Genomic DNA, 24148 nt, shown 5'->3' with positions numbered 1-24148 from the left:
GCTGGAATGCTTAGTATTTGGGGCCCTTCTCGGCTCTCCCATGGCATATTTGAAACCCCCTGCATCTGGTGCTCGCACATCTGCATTCAATCCCAGATCTGCCACCTCATTTCTCTGTTACTTAATTCGTCATCGTTTAAACTGCAAAACCATAAGACTAAAAAAAAAAGATATTTGGCATGTGTCAGGAATAAGAAAAAAAATGTCCTTTTTGTCCCTTTGTCTTTCTTTGAATGTGTGTTAAATTTGTATTAAAAGTCCAATGATGCTTTGAAAAGGTATAAAACTAATACAACGTGAAATGTGTTTTGCAAACTCCTAAAGCTCTTTAGGTATGTCAGGCATTAGTGTTTCTCCGTTTGCTTTAGTAACCTCAGAATTTCACGAATGACATTTTTAAGTCGGCTTTCTTTTGGCACAAGAGATCTTTGCTTTGGTGTCAGCAAAACCTGTTATTTATGGCCAGTGCTGTGTTTTGCTTTAGATTGGTACCTTTATCAAACCATTTAGGTGATTAGAGATCATGATGGCACCAGAGCTTTAAGAGTGTGGTAGTGTTGATGGTAGTGGTCTAGATCAGAAGAGGATCTCACTAGCACAGAGACTGGTTTTGTTTTTGTTTTTACACTGAAGTCAAACAGCTACCAGAGCTCACTCTGTTGGCAGTACGTTGACTGCATTAAAGAATAACTAATACATAGCTTCTTTAGGTTTCCTTTTTATTATGTGCAATGTATACATACATTCCTGAGCATTTTTTTACTCAAAACATAGGATGTGTTAAGTACCATGCAAAGGTGTTCCATTGCTAATGTAGTGATTATGTTTTAGGTCTAGTGCCAGTAGAAACACTAGATGTCGGGGAGGCCGAAAGTATCCTGGCTTCTACTTCACTGAGCAGATCTACCTCTGAAAACAATCTGTGGGGAGCTGTCATGCAGAAAATTACTGTCTTCATGTGTGGTTTGTGCTCACTTAGTTTCTTGCCTTAAGTACTGTGCTCGGTCCTCTGGTGTATTGTGCATTTTGATTGCCAGTTTAAAAACTGCAGCTCAGTGCACAGATACCTTTTAATGTCTCCTTCCTTGAAACCTAACTGGCTGTCTACTGTCAGATCAAGCTAACATGGATCTGTAATGGGCCAGCACAGAACTAACACTCAGTGGTGGTATGATAGCATTTCAGTGTCACTTATAAGACATGATTAGTTACTTTAATTTCCATGGAGGTTGACATATTTCATTATGCAAAATAATAATTATGTTCTATATGAATTTCATGGCTCCTAAACTCATGTCATGAGAATTCTAATTAGAAATATGTGAGCCATGCTGAGGGCAAATGAGCTTATAATTTTACTTGAATTAAAATTTCAGACCCTTCCTCAAGGGTCCTCTTTGGAGGTAGCACTCACCTCCTGGGATAGTCTAATAGCCTTCTGAATCTCTAAGTCCTCAGTTTGTATTGCTGATAGAAAAAAAAATGGATGGCACTTCTTTATTGAATAGTGAGACAGAAACTTAGACCTAGCATGCTCCAAACTCCAAACCTGGGAATCCAGAGGTCATGGGACATAGTTGTAATGGCAATCATCTAGTACTTGGGGGAGCTCAAAAATCAGCCCTAGCTCATTGGTTATTAGCTATGTGAACTTGACAAGCCATGTAATGGCTGAACACTTCATATATTGTTTTGGGAAAAATGAACATAGCAGCTCCTTTGAATTCTCACAGCAATTTGCTTGTATCTCTCCTGTAGGAAAATACAGGAAAGGATTCTAACATCAATTGGACACATTCTGCATGCAAACCCTTTGCCAATAACACAGGTCTGTTATGTAATGTACATGAATGTGTTAAACACCATTAGCAGTCTGATTTTGTAGTAGACTCGGTAGGTGCAAGAGGTGAAGTAGCAGCCTAACTTCAAACAAACAAACAAGGATGAATAAAGAAAGATCTACACATAAACTCATGACTATTTCCTATTTTCACTGTAATTTCCTGGCTCTGGGTTAGTTCGTGTTCTATTAAGTCTATAAACAATTATTTATTCCAAAATTGTCAGTTCTTCTCATATCTGGGTACTCTGGACATTAATGATATAGTATAAGATTTATTGTCATGTCACAGTTCTCATGGGGACTTACGAGTCATGTGAGAACAAAGATAGAGAATTAAATAACAGTTTTGGGAAACATAGCATGCCGAAATTTAAAAAAAGATAATTTTTAGCAATATAAAATTTTATCCTGGAATGGCATCGGATATTTTATCAGCAATAACATTCTTACTCCCCCCTTACCCTACAACACGTTTATAAACCATCCCTGTGAGTTGCACCTTCATGACCCAGGCAATGAAGCATCCCATTGACTATATAGCAGGATGAGTGCATAGTTCAAAGTTCTGCTCGTTATGATAGCTGTCTCGTTAAGTCTTGTTAACTTAATGACACTGATCTTGTTTAACATGAGTTAAACAGCAACAAGCGACTGTGAGGGTTGGGATCTTAATACCTGCCTTAGGTCTTTTGAGCTCTATAGAAATATGAAGAACTTACTGTAAGCTTCACAACAACACATATTTATTTAATAATGCAGCCATCATTATTCCTCAGTAATTTCTGAACCTCCTTTAAACCAGATACTACATAGTACACATACATACATACACACACATACACACACACACACACACACACACACACACACACACACACACACACATACACACAACCAAAAAATAGTTCAAGAAACTGAAAAGGTACGGGAACCTTTTGAGGTTGGGATATTTGATCTCAGAGACCTCATTAATTAAGCTGGAAAATATCAGTGAAGCCATTCCTTACGCAGCCTGAACCTTATTTCTACCCACACAGACCTACTCAGCTCAACAGAGTTTAATTTAGATGCCTGGACATACTGGAAAAGGAGGCTATAATGACATGTCTGCCCTCTACCTCATAGTCTTATCAAACCCACCTGTACACTCAACTTTCTCTTGACTCATAACCTGCGATAAACTAGAAGACATTGAAAAGCATCAATTCTACACTTCAGTGCATCAACATCGACTTTTCCTTATTATTCCAATGTTGTACCCGTTTACTTCCCTTTATCCTTCAAACATGTGGATCACTAATGCACATCTGCTCACAAGAGCATGGCTGAGTTTCTTGAAGGAAACTAGAGAGGCTTCAAAATTAAGCAGTCCTTTGTATCTAACTATCACTATTGTGTGCTTAATTCTAACAGAGGAATGCACAACTACATATAAAAAGTGCACAGGCAAAAGGAATTCTCAAATAAGCGATAGATAGCTAAGCTGTCATTATTTTTATTATTATTTATATCATAAACATAGATCAAGCAGGCGGTAGCAAATATGCCATTGATAATGTCATGGGCACAAAATGAATATTATGCGGTTTTTTAAATGAGTCAAGGCATTATTGTGTAATTGCACATGGGTTTGAAAGTGTGTAGGGCAATGCAGTAGAACTAGAGAAATGATGTTCTAGACTTAGGCTCTTGGTAGTGTGGTACATATATGTTAGCATGGGCATCGAGTAACTCAAAGGTGATGCTTTAAATAACACTTAAAAAAAAATAAGGTAGCAAACTTCCCAAAACATGCACAGGGAAACCAAGACCTCACAGTCTTCAGCTATGAGATCGTATTACAGAAACAGCAAGACTAACCAAAAGCACAGTAGTAGGAAATTAAACCACAGGAGGTGTCTCTGGGATGGTAACATGACCCCTTCTATAGTATGATCGTTCTTCAACTGAAAATTGTTGGAGAAATTTTCAGGAAAGGATTGAAGAAACCGTGACGATTTTCCGACATTATTACATAGTTACATGATTTTTTTTCTTTCACTTTCTTCCTTCCAAGCACTCCCCTAGATGACACTCCTTCATGACCTCTTTATCTTTAATTGCTGTATTACACATGCACACCACAGCTGTGTATTATTTTTAGTGTTCGTGTGTGGGTGTATGTGGATGTGTGGCGTATTTGACTATATGTTTCAATGGCAAGGATATAGAAGAGAGACATAGATAAAGAGACAAATGGAAAATGGTAAAGAATTGAGAAATTTTTCTTTCTCATAGTAGTGTCAGGCCAATGAAGAGCTTTAAAATGTAAAAGGACAGAGAATGTGTGGAATTGGCACAGGAAGACTAATTTCAGGGACCACCACCATGACCTTCACCCAGCACCCAAACCCTGTGCCCTCTAATAGCTGCCAATCCACTCTCCACTTCTGTGGCATCGGCCTTTGCGTGTTGACAATGTCGTGCTTGTCTTCCCGTGTCTTACCGCTTCACTTAACGTTGTCACTCTCCAGTTCTATGTCAGTTTTTGTTGGATTTCATTCTTTTTCTCAACAAAGAGCATTCCATTGTATGTTCCCCATGTTCTTTATCCATTCACCAGCTGATGGGTAGAGACCACTTTTTCAAACTTAGTTACTTTGTGTAGTGTGAATAAATGTTTTGTCTCTGTGTGTGTATGTATACCACAGGTGTGCCCAGGGCAGTCAGAAAGGGATGTGTACCACAGTGTAGGTGCTGTAACTGAACCCGTGTCCTCTGCAGCAGGCATGGGTTCTGAGCTGCTGAGCAATTTCCCCAGGCCCTGTTAGTGTCATTTCCTCCTGCTCTGTGTAATGGAGGACGGTTTTGCATTCGCATCAACGGGGTTCAAGGGCTCCTTTCCTCCTGCTTTCTCTTAAGCACACACTGCTCTTGCCTTGGCTAATGGCCATTCTGATTTAATTGACTATTATATCATTTTGGTTTCGGTTTATATTTCTAAGAAGGGAACAGTTTTTGATACAGAAGTCTCCTCTGCCATTTCCATGCCATGGTGATTTTTTTTTTTATCTTTATTAACTTGAGTATTTCTTATTTACATTTGTTATTACCTTTCCGGGTTTCCGGGCCAACATCCCCCTAGCCCCCCCCCTTCTCTGGGTGTTCCCTCCCGTCCTCCCCATTGCCGCCCCCCCCCGACAGTCTAGTTCACTGGGGGTTCAGTCTTAGCAGGACCCAGGGCTTCCCCTTCCACTGGTGCTCTTACTAGGATATTCATTGCAACCTATGAGGTCAGAGTCCAGGGTCAGTCCATGTATAGTCTTTAGGTAGTGGCTTAGTCCCTGGAAGCTCTGGTTGCTTGGCATTGTTGTTCATGCCACAGTGATCTTAAAGCCTACTCTGATCTAAAAGCTACTATTTAGACCAGCACCACCCCCTCCCCCTTATAATGTCCTTGTGGGTCTGATTGCTTTAGACTGTAACATGACTTGGAATTTTGTTAATTTTCTTCAAGGCAAAAATACTCACTTCCTTGAAATTGATCCTTTTAGACTATATGTTTCTGATAAAGGAAAGGGGAGAGATGAGTCATGATTAGTCTTAACTTCCACTTTTTTGAATATGAAGTGTTAAATCATTACTCTTTTCCTATGAACAAGAAATCATCAAAATAGATATTATTCTTCTCAGTTTAAATGTGAAAGATCCATCGTTTCTAATTAGGCATACATATGTATATAGTCCTGCCGTCTAAGGCATCTCTCGTATGTGAGCAATAGGGCTGGTACTCCAGTGTAAGTGACTGGATATACACTTACTGTTTAGGAGAAAAGCATCTCAAGGGGACTTTATTTCACCTGCCACAGCAGTCACCAAACTGATAGAGGTGTTGTGGGTAGTCCTACTGCTGTTTGTATTTTGATGCTAATTCTGCTTCCCCAAGGAGGGCTGCCTGGGATGTGGAGTGAATGATGTACTCAGGTGACTTCCTGTGAACCTTCCCCAATGAATAAAGATTTCTAGGAATCAATCACTGGGACTTCTAGGTCGAAGAGGGTAAGAAGGTAAGAAAAGAGAAAAAGGTGACTCGATTTTGGACTGGAAGGGGGGCGGTGGAGGGAGCTTGGTGTAGCTAATAGGAGGCTCACGGTTTAGATGTCAGATCCACCAGGATTTACCACCAGAGGAGTTATATTTAAATTACCTTACAAAATTAGGTTGATAGTTGCGACGCCCACCGATTGATTCTCTTTTTTTTTCCATTTTTTTAATTGGGTATTTCTTATTTACATTTCAAATGTTGGTCCCTTTCCGGGTTTCCTGTCCATCAGCCCCCTAACCCTTCCCCCATCTCTTTCTATAAGGATGTTCCCCTCCCCATCCATCCCCCCTCCTTGACATTCCCCTACACCAATTGATTCTAAACCAAGATTGTGTGGTGTTTTCCTTCACACTGAGACTCAACTGAGTTCCAGAGAAGGGTACAATGGTGGGGCACCCCAGCCAGCCACTGGAATTTGGAAGTTTGGGGCTGATGTGGCAGTGACCTGCCATGGAAACTTAGTGAACCAGGTGGAGAGACTTCGGAGCTCAGGGTCAGAGAGTCTGCCGGCTGGCCTGCCTGCTGGTGCCCAGCTGGTGGTAGCATGAGTGCCTTTTTTATTACTTCATGCTACATATGTGGGCTGCATAAGAGCATCCCCAGTACAAAAACAATTGTTATAATTCAAACTTTATACAGGGCTAGCTAAAGAGGATGACAAGGTGGTCAAAAGCACCACTGATGGGTGAGTAAGGAAAAGGTTGCCAAACAAACCAATTCCCATATCCATCATTATTTATATTCAAATAATTAGGGCCTGATTATTGCTTTTATTCTGCTTAATAAAACTTAAAAAAAAAAACTGGGTGACAATAGCAGATTACATTTAAGCACATAGTGATGAGAACTCGAGTCTCTGACACAGAGGTCCCCAATGAGTCAGTCCTCATCTTCTGGTTGGTTTGAATCAGCCTTTATTAGGTCACATCGCACCACATCCTGGAGCTGATGGAAATTCCTGGTAGGAAAGAGAATGTGACTGGAAGCCATGGCCCCTCATATCATTTATCTTAGCCACTGTGCCTCTCCATTCTTCCTTCCCTTATCAAGTGTCAGTTGCAACTTAAGATCACAGCAAAGGTCCTCCTTTGTCAAGACCAAAGAGCCCACCAGTAGATTCTTTGTAAAACTCTATGGGAATGCGTTAAGGAAATTGGTGCCCGCTGAGAATTTAAAATACATTCCTTCAGTCTGATGAGTTACAACTATACTTTGAAACTTAAATGAAAAATTCAGATGTTTCACTGAAGGTGATCTAATAATCTAATTCTAAGTAAAGCTGAAGATGGCAGTGGAGACGATGACTGTGGTGGTTTGAGAGGCAATATCTCTCCAGCCTCATAGATTGAGTTGCTTGGTCCTCAGTTGGTCATACTGCTTTAGGAGGTTGTGGTACTTTTGAACCTTGAGACTTTCCTAAAACAGTCATTAAACTAGGTTATTGAATGTTACACCCTCACCTAACTGTGGTGTGTTCTCTGCTTCCTGGTTGGCCATAATATTGGAAGATCTAGCCATGTAAACATAGACCTTTTACCACAATAAACAAAATTATCTGGACTCATGATCCAAAGTAATCTGAGTCACAGTTAGGAGGAAAGTAACTATGGGAGTCTGCGGCACTGAAAATTAAGTGCTACTGATGAAGATGGTGTTACTAAAGATGACGATGGAGATGACCTGTTCCAACATTTATTAAATGTAATAGGTGCTTCCCTCAGCACTTGATATCCATTCTTTTATTGCTCCCGTTATATTGCTAAATTCTATACGATTATTTTCCTCTGATAATAAGGGAGCTACAGTGGTTCCAAGTGGAGAATTCATTCATTGAAAGTCATGTTCATCTACCACAAAACCCACAACATTTTAGACAGCCTGAACCCATAGCACTGGATCTTCAGAAACCCTCTCTTTTTGCATGAAAACTGAAGACCTTTTGCTTAGACCGAAGTTGCGTCACCTATCAACTGACAGTGGTCTGTTTGGCTAGACACATATCTTAGTGATTCCAGATATACTGATCATAGCTTAAGTTTTAGAAATGGAATCAGATCAACACTGATGAGATGCAGTTAGCTTGGCAAGAAAATGATTTAGCACATATAATGTATGTGCTAAAATAAGAGATCTTTTAATTTATAGTAGAACAGTTGGTACCTCCTTTCTGAATTGTTACATATTCCAACCTGAAAACACTTGCATTTCTATATCCTGTATATGATCAATAAATCAACATGCTATTTTATAAACCCAATTATATCATAATTTTACCTTATATTTAAAACAATGGAAAGTCTCCAGAATGCCATTCTTTTAAACAAGCTTCTTTGCAATAGAAGGCAAATGTGTCAGACTCTCATTTCATAAGAGATAAAGATGTGTTAATGTAAACCTTGAGAAAGGCATTTATAAAAGAATTAGGCCACAACACAATGGAAAGAGAGCTGAGTGAAAATCATGGTTGATTGGCAGTGTGAAAGTTAAAGTAATAAAAGATCTGTTTAACTTTTAGGGATAATGGAGCTCAAATGAAAGTCAAATGATAAAGCTCCGTTGTTTCAGTGGCAAGGCATGGTCATATGGTTATCCCCTCCATTGTGCAGGACCAAGCCTCCATCCTAAAGAGAAACTAAGTAGCATCTCAGGCTGGCTGGTATTTCTTTCTTCACTACTTCCACAATTGTCTCTGTCTCTCTCTGCATTTGTGATTTGTGCGTGTGCTTGCGCGCGCGCGCGTGTGTGTGTGTGTGTGTTTATATTCTTGTAGGAGAAGAAATATGAAAGAATAAAATGAGTAAAGAGATCAACAAATGGAGATGAGGAAAGCATTATCAGGATTTCTGTTATACTGGTGAGGCAAAGGAAGCAAGAAGATACTAAGATCTTCCATGACCCAAGGGTGCTTGGTTGGGTTGGCTTGCCTAGGTTTTGTCTGAGATGGGTTTTTGCTATTTTACCAAGACTAGCCTCTAAGATTCATGTGATCCTCCTGCTTCAGTTACCCAAATTGATTGTGTCTTGAATTTTGGACTGTTTGCATATTCTGGCAGTCCCAGCCCTGGCTTACCAATAATCAGCCCAACCTTATACATACATACATACATACTTACATACATACATACATACATACATACATACATATATACATACATACACACACACATACATATGATTGACACTAAACTAAAGAAACCAAGTTGTAATCTGCATGATATGTTTAGTATGTTAGATTTCATAGGAAAGCCATAATGGGAACTTCTGATAGAAAGATAATGGGAATTTCTAAAGGCCTGGACAAAATGCTTATTATTCATTATGGATATAGAATCCCTTAGTGGGAGAAGGTCAAAGAATAAATGATACCACTATCCAATGTTACCACTGAGATGGTTCAAGGAGAACAGACATTAGTTGATTAGCACAGACTAAAGTACTCCTCAGTTGCACACCGTAGTTCCTCAGCCTTCAGCTTTCTTGATAGTCCAGTTTCAGTTTTACAACATGGGAAAGGAAGATAGTGAAAGGATCTAGGAAACGGGTGAGAACTGGCTGTGGTTAAAGGCATTCATATATGTATTAGCTCCATCACTCCAACTCAAGGTAGAATAAACTGTGTTTGCTGACATTTTCCTTACTATCCCAAATACTAAGAGTAAGAGTTACCAAAGAAGAAAGACCCTATATGGGTCTGTTGGGGTTTGGTATATGTATATGTATCTAGTCCTTTCTTAGCAGTTCTTTCTGCTTTTCCCAAAACACATATATTTGCTTTTTAATTCTATTAGTTTCTGAGAGTTCTGTTCCTTTTTTTTTCTAAATTTATTTACTCACTTTATATCCCAATCTCCATCCCTCCTCCTAGTGGTGCCCTCTCTCACAGTTTCTCCCCCATCTGCCTTCCTCCTCTCCTCTGAGAGGGTAGGCATCCTCCTGGTATGCCCCTACCCTGACATATCAAGTCTCTACAGAGACAGGTGCTTCTTCTCCCACTGAGTCCAGACAAGACAGCCAAGTTAGGGAAATGGATTCCACAGACAGGCAACAGCTTTAGAATAGCTCCTTGTTCCAGTTATTTGGGGACTGACAGAGCTACATATGTGCAGGGGTCGCAGGGGTCGGGGAAGCTAAGTCCAACCCGTGTATGCTCGTTAGTTGGTGGTTCAGCCTCTCAGAGCCTCTAAGGGGCCAAGTTAGACTTTGTAGGTCCTATGGAGGTCCTATCACCTTCATGGCCATCAAAGTCCTCAAGCTCCATCCACTGTTTGACTGTGAGTCTCTGCATCTGCCTGAGTCAGCTACTAGGTAGAGCTTCTCAGAGGGCAGCCATGCCAGGCTCCTATCTGCAAGCATGACAGAGTGCCTTTAATCAAGTCAGGGATTGGTGCTTCTTCATGGGGGGTCTCAAGTTGGGCCAGTTATTGGTAAGCCATTTCCTCAGTCTGTGCTCTATCCCCTGTCCCTGCATTTCTTGTAGGCAGGACAAATTTTGGGTCAAAAGTTTTGTGGGTGGATTGATGTCCCTATTGCTTCACTGGGGTTCTTGCCTGGCTACAGGAGCTGGCCTCTTCAGGTTCCATATCCCCCATATGGTGAGCCTCAACTAAGGTCACTCCCACTGATTCTTGGGGTCTTTGGCACATCCTCAAGATGGCTGGCACCCCCTACCTCCTGCTAATTGGAGTTTTCCATTTATTCTTATGACCTTCTGGCTATCTCCATTGCTGGTGAGAGTGCAAACTTGTACAGTCACTGTGGAAATCAATTGTAAATTTCTCAGAAAACTTGGAATAGTTCTATTTCAAGACCTAGCTATACCACTCTTGGGCAGATATCCAAAAGATGCTCCCTACTGTACCACAGGGACACTTTCTAAACAATGTTCATAGTAGCCAGAAACTGCAATGTCCCTCAAGTGAAGAATGGATAAAGAAAATGTGGTGCATCTACACAGTGGAATAGTATTTAGCTATTAAAAACAAAGAGGACATGGACTTTGCAGGAAAATGGATGAAAATTAAGAATATCATCCCGAGTGAGGTAACCCAGACCCAAAAGGACATACATGGTATGTATTCACTTATAAGTGGATATTAGCCATGGAATACAGGATACCTATGCTACACTCACAGACCCAGAGAGGCTAAACAAGAAGCAGGGCCCAAGTGAGGATGCTTGAAGTTCACTTAGAATGGGAATGAAATAGTCATAGAAAGCAGATAGAAGGATGGAACAGGATGGGAGAAGGGATGGGGAGGGATTAGGTATTGGGAGAGACAGAGGAATTTTGTTCTTTTTAATCTACCATTATTGACAGCAATTGTTCTTCTCTGTTGTATTTTGTTGTTGTTGCTGCTGCTGCTGCTGCTGCTGTTGTTGTTACTGTTGTTATGAGATCAGTTGCCTCTTTCCACAGATGAGAAATTAATTTGTCAGAGAATCAAGAGCTATTCCTAAACAGATGCCAGAGTGTTGTTAAACCAGCATTGGCTTTACCATAGTGCTTCACTTAAGGAGATTGCTCAATCAGAAATGCCAGCTGCCCAGCCTTGGATCATTTTACAGGAATGGAATTTAGAAGATGTCTGTACATTCTGGCATTTCTTGTACTTCCAACCTACAATCTTTTGATTTAAGGAAACTTGTAAAAGCATAACTACAGTGAACTGTATACAGGGGTCTTTCATTTATTCTACTCAAAGCCATGTGACAAATGATGTTTCAAGTGCAAATTTAAACCCCATGACAGTGTGAAAAACTGTTTCCATTTTATAGATAAAAAATGTAAGGTACAGAACTTGTCCAGTGTCACAGATGAAACATATTCTTGAACTATGACTTGAGTTCATTCTCTATAAATCTGTGTTCTTAATAGCTACTCAGAAGTTTTGTAAAATCTTACCTTCTTATTTCTTGGACCTTTAAAAAATTCTACCAGCATTATTTCAAACAATTCTGAATCTCTCTCTCTCTCTCTCTCTCTCTCTCTCTCTCTCTCTCTCTCTCTCTCTCTCTGTGTGTGTGTGTGTGTGTGTGTGTGTGTCTTTCTGTCTTTCTTTCTCTGGCTATCTTTCTTACTGTTTTTTTCTCTCCTGTGTTTGGCATTCTTTCTCCTCCTCTATATGTATATGCTTCTCTTCTTTCTCCTCCTCTTTATTTTTGTCTTCCTCTTTCTTTCCCCTTTTCTTTCCTACTTTCCCCTTCTCAGACCTAATAAATAAACCAATAAGTAAATCTCACAGAGGCTAAAATATGTTAAATTTAAGGAGACAACAGAATTTGTAAGAATTGTTAGGAAAGGAGAAAATAGATTCTGAGGTGAGGATTAAAGGTCAGGTTGAATTTAGACATATGGAGAAGTCCATGCACATTAATATAAAAAGAACAAATAATTGAAATACAAGCACTGTGCCGGCTTACAAGCTACTTACTTACTTAGCTACTGACAGAGGCTACTGAAGTTTTATTTGGTTTGAAAGATAACTGATTAATATAAACAATAGGACCCTATGCTTTGGTCAACAAAATGAGGGTATGTTGAGGAAATTCTAGCATGCAATGTGATGAATGTGAATTCACTAGTACTGTGGAAAGCTATGGTCTTTCAACATGGAAGTCACAATCAGAAAACTATTATTTAAGATAGGCGATTGTAGGCCCACAGACAGAGTGAAAAAGCCTAACAAAAAATTGGGGAAATGATAGCCTTTTCCCTTTGTCAAACCTTGTTTTTAAACACAATCCAAAATAAAGTTGACACTCGTCTCTATACAAGTCAGGAGTTGTGACCAGGTAATTTATCACCCTTAACTAGATAGCTGGGACTGCTTCCATTTCTCTTACTCAGCAAAGCTTGCCCATAGAGACACACTGAACTAACATCTCATACTGAAAACACAAACCTAAACTTCCCTAATTTATTTTAAAGTTAATTTATGCCCAAATTTTATTGTATTGCTTTTAATAAATTGCTTGAAATCCATCCTATTACTCTCCATGCCATATTAAAATCTCATAGCTTTCAGGCTACCAATGTCCCTTTAAGTTTTGTTAGTGGGATAAGGGAAGGGGGGACACATGAAGGAAGTCATACAAACAGAACTGAAAAGAGATGAAAGCAGGTTGCATTTGTGTAAAAAAGAGAAGACCACAAACGCCTTCAAGGATTCAGACAAAAGTAAGGAGCAGATGGCAGTGACAGCGAGAGAGCTGGCAAATAAACAGAAGTTTAGGAGGGAAGCCATTAAGGATAATTGTGACAAAAGATGTTCTAGGCCAATCAGGCATCTATTTCTCCTGATGTGTTTGAAGTGGGACAAGAATGCAATGATGTGTAATGAATATTTAATACACTTGGGCTTCTTCACCTTAAGTCACTTTGTTCCCGGCATTAAAAGCAGAGAATGGGGTGTTCACTGGGATACATTTAAGAACGCATTTTAAATAGCGGAATAGTAGATGGTTAAAGAAGAAAAGTAATGGATATCACTCAAAACAAGGCAGGGCACAAACAGAAAATTATGGGGACATTGGAGAACAAAAGACTCTTCACTTCAAAGTCTGGCTGAAGCCTCTCACTGGCCAAGAAGCAAGCATTTCAGAATAATTAACAACATTTGCCATGGAGGTTGCTGACAAAGAGATAATATTCCTTTGATATAGAGATGTTTCCTAATTAGAATGTTAAAATAGCCATGAACCATGCTTAAGGCATAGGTATCTATGCTACAACTTTGAATTTACTCCCTTTTTACTTATTTTCCAGAAACCTTACAAACAAGATTTTTGTGTATTTGCACGAAAATGTAGGGTATTACCGTATTAATTGTGATATTGTCCAGCATAAGTCAGGAGCTACCCTCTGTCTAATGTCTTCCAGATCCTCTGAGAATAACTTCATAGGACAGCCAGGTCCTACTATGATTATTGTAAATGCACTGAGTCAGAGATTTCAGTAAATTCACATACTCACACTTGAGTATGTCTTATTCTTTCCCTAAACACTTCTCTTCTTATGCACTGATTTCAACTCTACATTCAAATGTCTTTTAATGAATTTCATTTCTGCTTCCTACTACCTTGCCTTGACACTCCGTCCTGTAACCAAGTCAAAGAATTGTCTTTACCAAGTCAAAGCATCTGGAGGGAAGACCTCCTGTTACCCCTGCCAGCCTGACAAAATCAAAATCAATATACAAATTCACAGCTAAATATAGAAGAGAAAAAAATATGATTATCCTTGGAAAGGTAAACAGTGAGAGCTTAGATCAAAGAAGAAACTATTTCTATAAGCCAGGTTTCTGGATTTGGTTGTTGTGAGTGGTGTAGTATAGTGTAGGCCTATGCAGATTGGGGTCTGAGGAGTTTTGAGGTTACTGGGTGTGATGTTTGGAAAAGTTCTGGGTACAAAGCTATGTACAAGTGAAGGAACTAAGTTGCTAAATTGTATTATTACAAAGGTAGGAGAGGGTTACATGTAACCCCAGATCAAATAGGACTCTAAGCTCCTAACTGACTCTCTCTATTTTACTGCCTCACCAGCACTCTGCCAGTGAGCATTTCCTTGCCTTGCAGGCAGCCTTAACTCTTTCCATGGTCCTTCCAGTTCTACTGTCCCTCATGAAACCGTTTCCAGTCTCGTTTTGCTTTGAGCAGCTTGTTTTTTAAATGCAGAGGCCTAACAGTCTACGTCTGTGCGCACTGCCTGTGCTTCTATCTGAGGTTGCTTTCTCTTTGTTTGTTTGGTTTTGGCTTTTTTTTGATATATCTCTTTATTTACATTTCAAATGTTTCCTGTCCATAAGGACAATGTTTGCCCAGTTTCCTGTCCATAAGCCCCCATTCCCTCCCCATCCCTCTCCCCCCTTAAAGGTACCCCCCCATCAACCCCCCTTACCACCACCACCCTCTGACATTGCCCTGCACTGGGGGTCCAACCTTGGCAGGACCAAGGGCAGCTTCTATTTTTTCTCCCAGAAACCATACTATACAAGTCAAAGATCAGTAAGAAAAAAATGCCTAAAATAAATAAATAAAACAACGAAAAAAAAAGTCTACAAAAATACCGATGAGTTTTGTGTGTAGTCTATCTACTGTGGGGCATGGGGCCTACCCTTAACTGTGGTTAATACACTCAGTAAGATGACATTGGAGAAAACTAAATTTTCGTGTACAAGTGGTTGTCAATCAGAGACTGCTTCCTGGTTGGGGATGGGATTTCTTCTTTACTTCCATTTCTCAGCAAAGGGACTCAATCTGCCTTGAACCTGTGCAGGCCTCGTGCACAAGGAGCATCAGTCCTGTGTGTTTCCTTGGAGTCACCCATTGCACTGGCTCTGACAATCTTTCTGCCTTATCTACTGAACAATTCTAAAACCCAGCGGGGGCAGGGGGCGGTGATACATCCAATTAAGGGCTGAGCAAGACCAGTGCTGAAATGCCAGTGAAGAGACAAGAAGCAAGTTCTTCTTGGTAAAATGAAAAGGCCTATCACAAAAATATATGTCTCAATAACTACATCTTTTATGCTGACATTAAACTGTATCCTTAATTCAGTCTAATTCCATCTTTCTGCACATATCATGGATGAATCACTTTTCTCCAGAAGATGATACTTATTTTCTGGAAATATTAAATGCATTTTACCTCTCCATGTTTGTATATTTGGAATCCATTTCCTCCTGCGAGGCTTACCCCTAAATCTCCTAAATCTCAGGCTGTCATTGACCTCTGCCCTTTTTTTTTTCTCTTGCAGCGTCTTCATGAAGTCCTTCACTTTCATGGGTGTCCCTTAATTGAATCTGTCATACACCCCTGCTCACACATGTTACGTAATGCTCCCCTGGCCTACACTCACCATGATTAGTTATCTGTATATTTCTCTTAAGATTCTTCTTTGTTTATAGACTCTCCGTTGGCTTGTGGGCAATAGCTTACTCTGTCTGTTATTTTTGTTTTGTTTTTAGGTCTGCTAGTGACATTTATAACAGCTGTATTTAGAAATGACTAGATTAGGAAAGCTTTATGGAGTATCCAGATCATTGGGTTATGCTGAGGTGAACAACTTAGATTTTATTTTATTTTAAGAGAGTGCTAAAGAAGATGCATACAGCTCTTTCCACCTGGCAGCTATCAGCTTTAATCCCAACTCTGGGTGTGCTTCCCACCCTCTCACTTCTGTATGACCATATCTCTCTAATATTATTGAAGCTGAAATGTTATAAAGCATAATAGATATTAATTAGGCAAATGACCACTGAGTTACACAAGATGTTTGGGAATGAGTCAAGCTAATTTGTGACAATACATATTCAATATAATCCTGTAGCGTTACATTTATATTTTGCAAATTATTGCATATGACTCATTTTGGCTACACAGGAATTATGCTATTTTATATATTTATTGAGTCATCTTATTCTTGCTAGAAAATAGGATGAAAAATGAAAAGAATGTATTCAACATATATCAAACTAAATATCATAATGAGACAGCAAATAGGGATGTGTTTATCAAATCACTAGAAATAGGAGGATCCTTATAAATGAGTTATGAAAATGTAGTTATAAATGCTTCCAGTTCAGAATGACCTAAGCACCTCTAGTCAGATGAAATGGGATAAAATTCTGACTCTGTTAGCTGTACACTCGCATTACTTTGCTCAGCTACAGGTTGCTCCTTGTAAATTGAGTATTGATTTAATCTGACTTCTATGGCTGCATGAGAATTGTGGAGTTAAATATAGAAATATCTGTGGTGCACAGCAGATGCACACTAAAGAGTTAGTAACTCAGTTTGCCTTTTAAAATCCATACATTATCCCATTGGGTTGTTCAAGTTTAAAACAGCAGTGATGTTGTTGACTCTTCTAATAAATAGATGTGGAAAGAGGTTAGAAATATCAGAGACAGCCACCTGGCTTCAAAGAGTCTCTGAAAGGAGAGAGTTACCTTGGCAACCACCTCAAATTCAAGGGTCATGTTGTTTTTGTTTTACAGGCTTGAAAACTCACATTTGTCTGCATGCCAGAGTCAATCAAACCCTGGGATACTAATTCATATTAGCAAAGCTGATAAGACACTGATGGAAATTAATACTTACTGAGTTTATAAATTGTAATGAGGAAAGGCTGTTAAGCTAACTAAATCCCTGTGTATGCTAAGAAGTTCATTATTCCTTGGTACAGAAATGATAAAGGAAATTGAATGATAACACTGACCTTGCTGGTGATCCTGTAGGTTAGATTATGACAGACAGACAACCACATAGATATGATCCCTCAAATGCCAAGGTGAGTTTATCTCTCAGACTTCATGTCCATAGTGGGTGGTCTGTCTTTGGCATGGAATAATCTTTGCTCTGGAAGCCAAGATAATGGAACTGATTCAGCGAGAGTGAAGAAACGAAGAAAGGAAAGATTTTTAGAATCTTTCACCATAAAGCGCCATATATTCCTCCTGCAGACATTTGATTAACCAAAATAAAGTAAATTGTTATAAAGTATAAGGGAACCAAGTACAATCACCCCGTGCTCCAGAAACTACCTGGATATTGATGAATACATCTAGTAAGCCCGTTGTCACTCTGCTATAGACAGTACCCAATTGACAGATGTCTACAGTGTCATAAAAGTCCACTGGTAGGACTTTCTCAGACAGAATAGAATTTGATATGCACTGCCAAAACCTTGTCTCACGGACATCTTATCTTCACCTCACTGGCTTACTTCCCTCTACCACATGCACATGTTGGTTCCTTCAGTCAATCAATAGTCTCAACTGGATAGCATTCAGATGTTGCTGTTTGAGAAGCCACCACTCCCTATCTCTTTCGGATGGTTCTCATAGCTAAATTCACTAGATCTTTTTCTTCAAATCGTGGGAGCAGGTCTGACGATATCCATGACTGAGCCCAGAGTCTTGTGCATTTTAAGCACATGCTCTACCACTGAGCAATCCAGAATCATTTAGGTCGCTTAACTCCTGATTTGTTAGTTGTGGAAATAATTATTTTGGGACTTCTTTTTATATTCAGAGGTGGAGAATTGCTCTTCATCCTCCCCATCCTTTCTTCCTCCGTGTACCTCTTCCAGATTTTAAAAGGACTGTTACATAACTTCATAATGATAGAGCTGTGTTGGGTATTGGAAGCTGGTTAAGAATTTCAGAGGGACATCAGATGCTCGTCTTCAGTGGGTGATGCTTCTAATTGTGTCAGAGTGACTGTGCAGAAAGACATTTCAGCCTCTTCAGTTGTCCAACATTATTGCAATCTGCTCACTGAGACCAATGATAAAAGAGGTTTAATTATAATTAGCAACTTCATATTGACCCTATTTTAAATATCCCTTGATGAATAGAGCGACTGGTGGGTGAACAAAACCTGATTTACATGTCCATTGATTTTTTTCTTTCAAGTCCAGTCTGGTGACTTTTTCCCAGTTAGAACTTCTTACGTGCCCAGAGTTTGTTATGCACTTTTTGTTCCATCCACCAAGCTATTAGACATTTCATAACTATTTTCCCTTCCAAAAAATATTTTTTATTATTTGTGTGGTTGTGGTGGCGTGCTGTGTGTTACATGCATGTATGTGTGTATATGGAGGCCAAAGGAGGACGTCACATGTCTTACCCAGTTCTATCTGCTTTATTTCCTTGAGACAGTGTCTTTCACTGGACTGGAAGCTTATGATTTAGGCTAGATTTGATGGTCAGAAAGCTCCCAGGATCTTTCCTCCAGTGCTGGGCTTATAAACATTTAATCATACCCAATGATTTAAGTGGGTACTGGAGATTCAAGCTAGGCCCCTCACGCTTCCAGAGTAAGAACTCCAATCCCCTGCATCACTTCCACAGCTTTCTACCAAAATAATTTAGACAAATGGCATACTCAAGTTAGAAAAGCAATTTCTTCTTGACTTTTTGTTACCATTCTTACTGTTAATGCCATTCTTCTTCATTCATATTTTGCAGGATTTTAGAAAAATTACTGTGTTCAAAGTCATAGTTTTAAGAATCATTGGAGGGATAGGATATTCTTAAGCTCAAAGAGTTGCAACTTTAGAGAGAGATGGAAATATTCAGGCCCAATTAATAATTGAGAAACAAAAGCAAGCACATACTGGGAAGTTTTGTATATATCCTGAAGTTTACCAAATTTATGTCTTTATAGTACTTAAATATCTAACAAATTACAAAACACCTCCTTGAAGATATGAACCTTCTTATTACACACCAGTAGAAAAGAACTGGAACTGGACCCTTTACAAGGTCTCATTAAATAGTAACTGACATAGTTCACTTTTCCAAGAACGTTCTCATGCTACCAGGAATGCCTAACCTTTGACACCATGACATGAGGATATCATCAGCAATGTTTATTCTTTAAAACCATAAGATTGAGCTATAAAAATAAAAAGAAATGATTACAATGGTAACTCATAAAGGTTTAAGTAAGTATATGATTTTTCAGTCTCCATTCATAGCTGGGGTTTATGAAACCCATGTACCACACATTAGACATGTCTGTACTGGTTTACTGATAGTTTTGCCTGGTATTATATTTAGTCATGGATCCTAACTAGCTCAGTTGGAATTCTTTGACACTATAAGCTACAAGCATTCACAAACATAAACCTTTTTAATTTTTGTGAAGCCTCACTCCTGGGGGACCGTATTATAGGAAGCAAATAACATTTATCTGACTAGAAGTAATTTTTTAAAATTATCATCTGGGTTACACATTTAGAAACTTTTGTTTTGTTTTTCTTGTCTGCTTATGTAGCCTTTAAAGAAAATGAAAGAGGTTTCGTAGGATTTTAACTATGAAATCCTATTTCTGCACTTTTTCTTATTCAACTGATACATAAACTATTGGATGGATCCAGAAGTAAATTTCTTTTGCAAGTAAAGATAGAAAAGAAACCATGACAGAGAAGAACATGGACAGACATGGAATTTCAGGAATGGATGCAGAGTAATCAGTCAATGGCCCTGTCTAAGCCTTAGTTTAAATGCATGCCTGGCATTCATGCTAACACAAAATGAGTCACACAAGGAACATGGTACTCTGCTCTAAATGATGTTACAGTATCATGGAGGAGAAAAACGTAATTAAGCTATGCTTAGATACAGGGTACTTGGGAAGCAGCCCTAACAAACTTGACAGAGAGCTGGTGCTCAAAGAGTAGATAGAGGTTTAGATTGAAGAATGAAAAGTTTCTTACATGAGGTTAGTTTTGAACTAAGACTTAAAAAATGAAAGAAATTTGCAAGTGAAGGGAAGAAGAAAGGACAGATATTGTGGCTGAGAATAATGTCTCCTACTGCCAGCCAGCTGTACCTGTACTTCTTATGGGCCTTGATGTGAATGATGTCATGCCATTGTCCTGACTGCTCTGTTTTCCCATACAACTGTTTTCCCATTTTATAGGTGATGGAACAAAATACAACAAGAGAAATGACGGTGCCATTTATCTCAGGTCACCAGGGAACTCCAGGAAATAGGCAGCTGGTTAGAAGATGTAATAGAATAGACACAGTGATGGGATCGGGAAATAGCATCAGGGCAGCGAATGGGCAAAGCAAAACATAATGTTTAGAAGTAATGGGTGTTAGGAAAGAAAAGTGAAAAGGTAGCTAGAAAGCTCAGGAACAGAAAAATCTATGGTAGGTGAGCTATCAATAACACACACTGTTTATTAGGTACAATCCATACCCCAGGCCTTTCTCTAGGAACTCTTATTTACTGTTTCTTAATCGGCAAGGAAAGTCTATAGGGGAATCACTATTTTGTCTATTTAGATATATGGACCTACATAAGCCAGGGGGTAAGTAAAATATTTCTGTCTCTTGGTCATAAGATGAACTGGGCTTTAAACTCAGGTATACAAAGCCCAGATTCTTAATCATTATTATCTTCAAAATTTTAACTCCTGGTAATGGGTTTACTAGTATCCATCGCTTTTTTTAAACTTTTTTTTTAGTTATGACTTTCTGGCACTGCATCAAATTTTCTATGATGGAATTATAGTCAGGCCGTGGACTTCTTATCTGATTTGGGAAACACATTCTCATCCAAATCAAGATGGCTCATCTCATGCACTGCCTATATGATTGATTTATCTCCCAGGGAATTAATAAGTAGCCTTATCCCCAAATTATGAGGGTCACTGATACTTCCCTCCATGGTGATGATGTTCACCAACCATCAGGCAAAAGTCACTTGCACTTTTCCCTTTGTCTATTAAAAAAAAAAGCAATGTAATGATAGATTTTTAAAAAAGCCATGGGGGAAAGGAAAAAGCTTAAAGAATTTTGCATTTTAGGATATGTAAAAGAAATTAAAATTGTAGATTTCTATATTGCTTATAAAGCAGCTGAGGAGAGAAGTGGAGGAGACACATTTAAAGTCATTCGATTCTTGGCTGTGTGCCCATGAAAGAATATGCAAGGTGGGAAGCGCACAGGGAAGTATTTCTTGAGAGTCTCATCTCTTTTTATATTTAAGAAACAAGGGAAATGCAGTGCACAGCTTTTACTGGAGAAATGAGAACAGGAGGATTCCATTAATAGCCCACAAACCGTAGCTGGTTTTTATCCCTTAAGTGACAATGGACTGTGTTTCCCTGAATTAAATAATCGTCTCTCTTTACCATAATTATGGCAGAGAGCTTTCAGTTGGTGTGAATGCTTCATATGTTGAGTAGGCACAGTGCTGATGGGTTTCAACCACATGTCCCTGTGTACTGAAGCTCCACTGTAAGTGTAAATGTTAGCTTTGTCACTGGCATTTCCCTTTTCTAGTACCCTCCTTTGGTAAACACAGATTCCTGTGTATTCCTCTGTGTGTTCTACTCTTCCACCACTATGTATAGCAGCCGAACTTAGGCCTGGATTGAATTAATAGGCAATATATTTAAGAAAAATTAGCAACCATAAAATTATTTTGCAGACATTTCAAATCATAATGTATATGACTGATATACAGGATATCTGATATGTTACAAAGGTTATGACCAAAGGAGGTCATAACCTACAAGTTGTGAACTTGTAGGGTTTATTACAGGTTGGAGGGTTTATTACAGGTGAAAATTCTGGTGTTTTCAAATTTTAAATCCACTGGGTTGTGGAGCCTCCAAATAGATATTAAATATATATTAAAAGAATAAGGCAATTAAGTAAATAGAAATAGATAAGGTGTATTGTACTAAAACTAAATTGAATAGGATGAAAAACAAAGAGAGGAAAAAAAGTAAATTTGCTTAGAGGAAACCTGCCTGGTTACAAAGAATAGATAGCTTTATACCATGAAGTTTTCATTTCCATGTGCAAATATGCAAGCAGCAATTATTCCAATTTTAATGTGATAGATATGCAGTCTCCACGTTCCCCTAACTACATAAGGAGATAGATTGTGCAGGAAAGTGGTTCTGAATTCAAATTCACTATGACAGACCCTCATTGTTTTGGTGAGTTTGCAATGGGAAAATATATTTGTATAGTTGGTGACTAAAAACCAATTCTATTGAACTCTGGCATTTTCCTTGGATCTTTAAAACTAATAGATCATTCAACTCACATGTTTTCTTCTACAATCTTATTAAAATTATATTGTTACCTTCTCATTCAAAGCTTCAATTCTTCTAGACTGTTCTAAGTTAAACTATGTAGAGATCTGTGTGTAAGAATGACCCTATATTCTGTTGTTTACATTAGACAAAATTTAACATCATATTTGCTTACAATGGGGAATTGTTTTAATTATGGCATAGTCAGGCAATACAAGTATATTCTATTAGCATCAGTAATGATAGATGTGCTTTAATTATTACAGGCTATTGAAGGAAAGTAGGTTAGGAAGGAAATCATACTGGATGATTTGCTTTATAAAACAAAGCCTAGGGGCCAGAGAAATGACTCCACAGTTTAGAGCACTCACTGTTCTTTCAGAGGACCCAAGTTAGATTTTCAGCATACAGGTTGGACATCTTACAACTGCTTTTGATTCTAGCTCCAAGTGGTGCGAAGAGATGCAATGTCTTCTTCAGGCCTTTGTCTGGTCTTCATGACCAGACAACCCCCCCCACACACACAGATACATGTGATACATATAAATACATGTTATCCAATACAAACTACTCATCACCAATATCATATTAATACAAGTAACACTAAACAGATTAGTAGGCTGTATTTATATATTCATGTGTTGATACATCTATGTAGCAGTTATTTTAACAAAATAACCACGAATTAAAGATAGAATAAAAAGGGGGTCATGAGAAATTATAGGAAGTAAACAGAAGGGGGATTTTTAATTATACTTTAATGTTAAGGACAGTTTAAAAATAAAATGCCAAAATACCAAACAATAAATTAATGCCAAACAATAAATTAAAGGAAAAAAGTCTACTGGAATGACATGAATTACAATGTAGTATGTCATTTTTTACCACACTTTAAATGTTACTTTAGTGCTTTTGATGTATCACGACTTTGTGCATATCAGGTAATAATAAGTATGAATATTAATATCTTTTGTATAAAAAACTGACTCACTGAGATCATAAGTAACTTATACACAGATACATAACCAACAGTTATTGAACCTATAGAACCTATATCCTTTGTCCCATTTTTATTTGCATTTATTAATTGTAAAAATTCAATGGATTTCATGACATTCTATATAAGTATGATATGCTGTTATCATCTTCACTTTTCTCCACCATATTATGTTTGTCTTTCACTGTCCTCTGTTTTCTATATCTACATTTTCCTTTCTCTTTGTTATTGTTTTTGGTTTTTTAAATTATTATTGTTAAATATATATATGAATATACAAATACAACTTGCTTTATCTACTTGGTGTTGATTACATGTGTATTAGGGATGTATACATGTAATACATGAATTAGGGATAACCACTTGGAATTAAACAACCAATTAAGTGGCTTGTCTCTTGGAATAGCCTGTTAAGATTCTCTGAGAACTCATTAATTTTGCATAGCTTATCATCTAGGGGTAAAGCCTTATAAGTATTCCCCTGTCTACATTTGCATGTTGACTGGTGTTGTCATTCTTTAAGTCTTGTCTAGGATATCATATCGTTGGGATTTCATAAGTGCAGCTTCTCTGTTTTTCTGTAAAAGACACAGGCTCTCAGAAGACATCATGGTTCTATGATTCTTAAAATATTTCTTTCCATCCTTTTTGGTGTTC

General features: G+C 38.4%; 1 protein-coding gene across 1 annotated transcript in view; it reads left to right on the top strand.

The window, feature by feature from the left end:
• Positions 1-24148, top strand: part of Dlg2 (discs large MAGUK scaffold protein 2) — a 1821467-nt gene that overhangs the window by 866282 nt on the left and 931037 nt on the right.

Source organism: Rattus rattus, chromosome 2, assembly GCF_011064425.1.
Source record: "Rattus rattus isolate New Zealand chromosome 2, Rrattus_CSIRO_v1, whole genome shotgun sequence".
Taxonomy (NCBI): Eukaryota; Metazoa; Chordata; class Mammalia; order Rodentia; family Muridae; genus Rattus; species Rattus rattus.
Note: the sequence above shows the minus strand (reverse complement) of the source record. Positions and strands in the feature narration are given on the sequence as shown.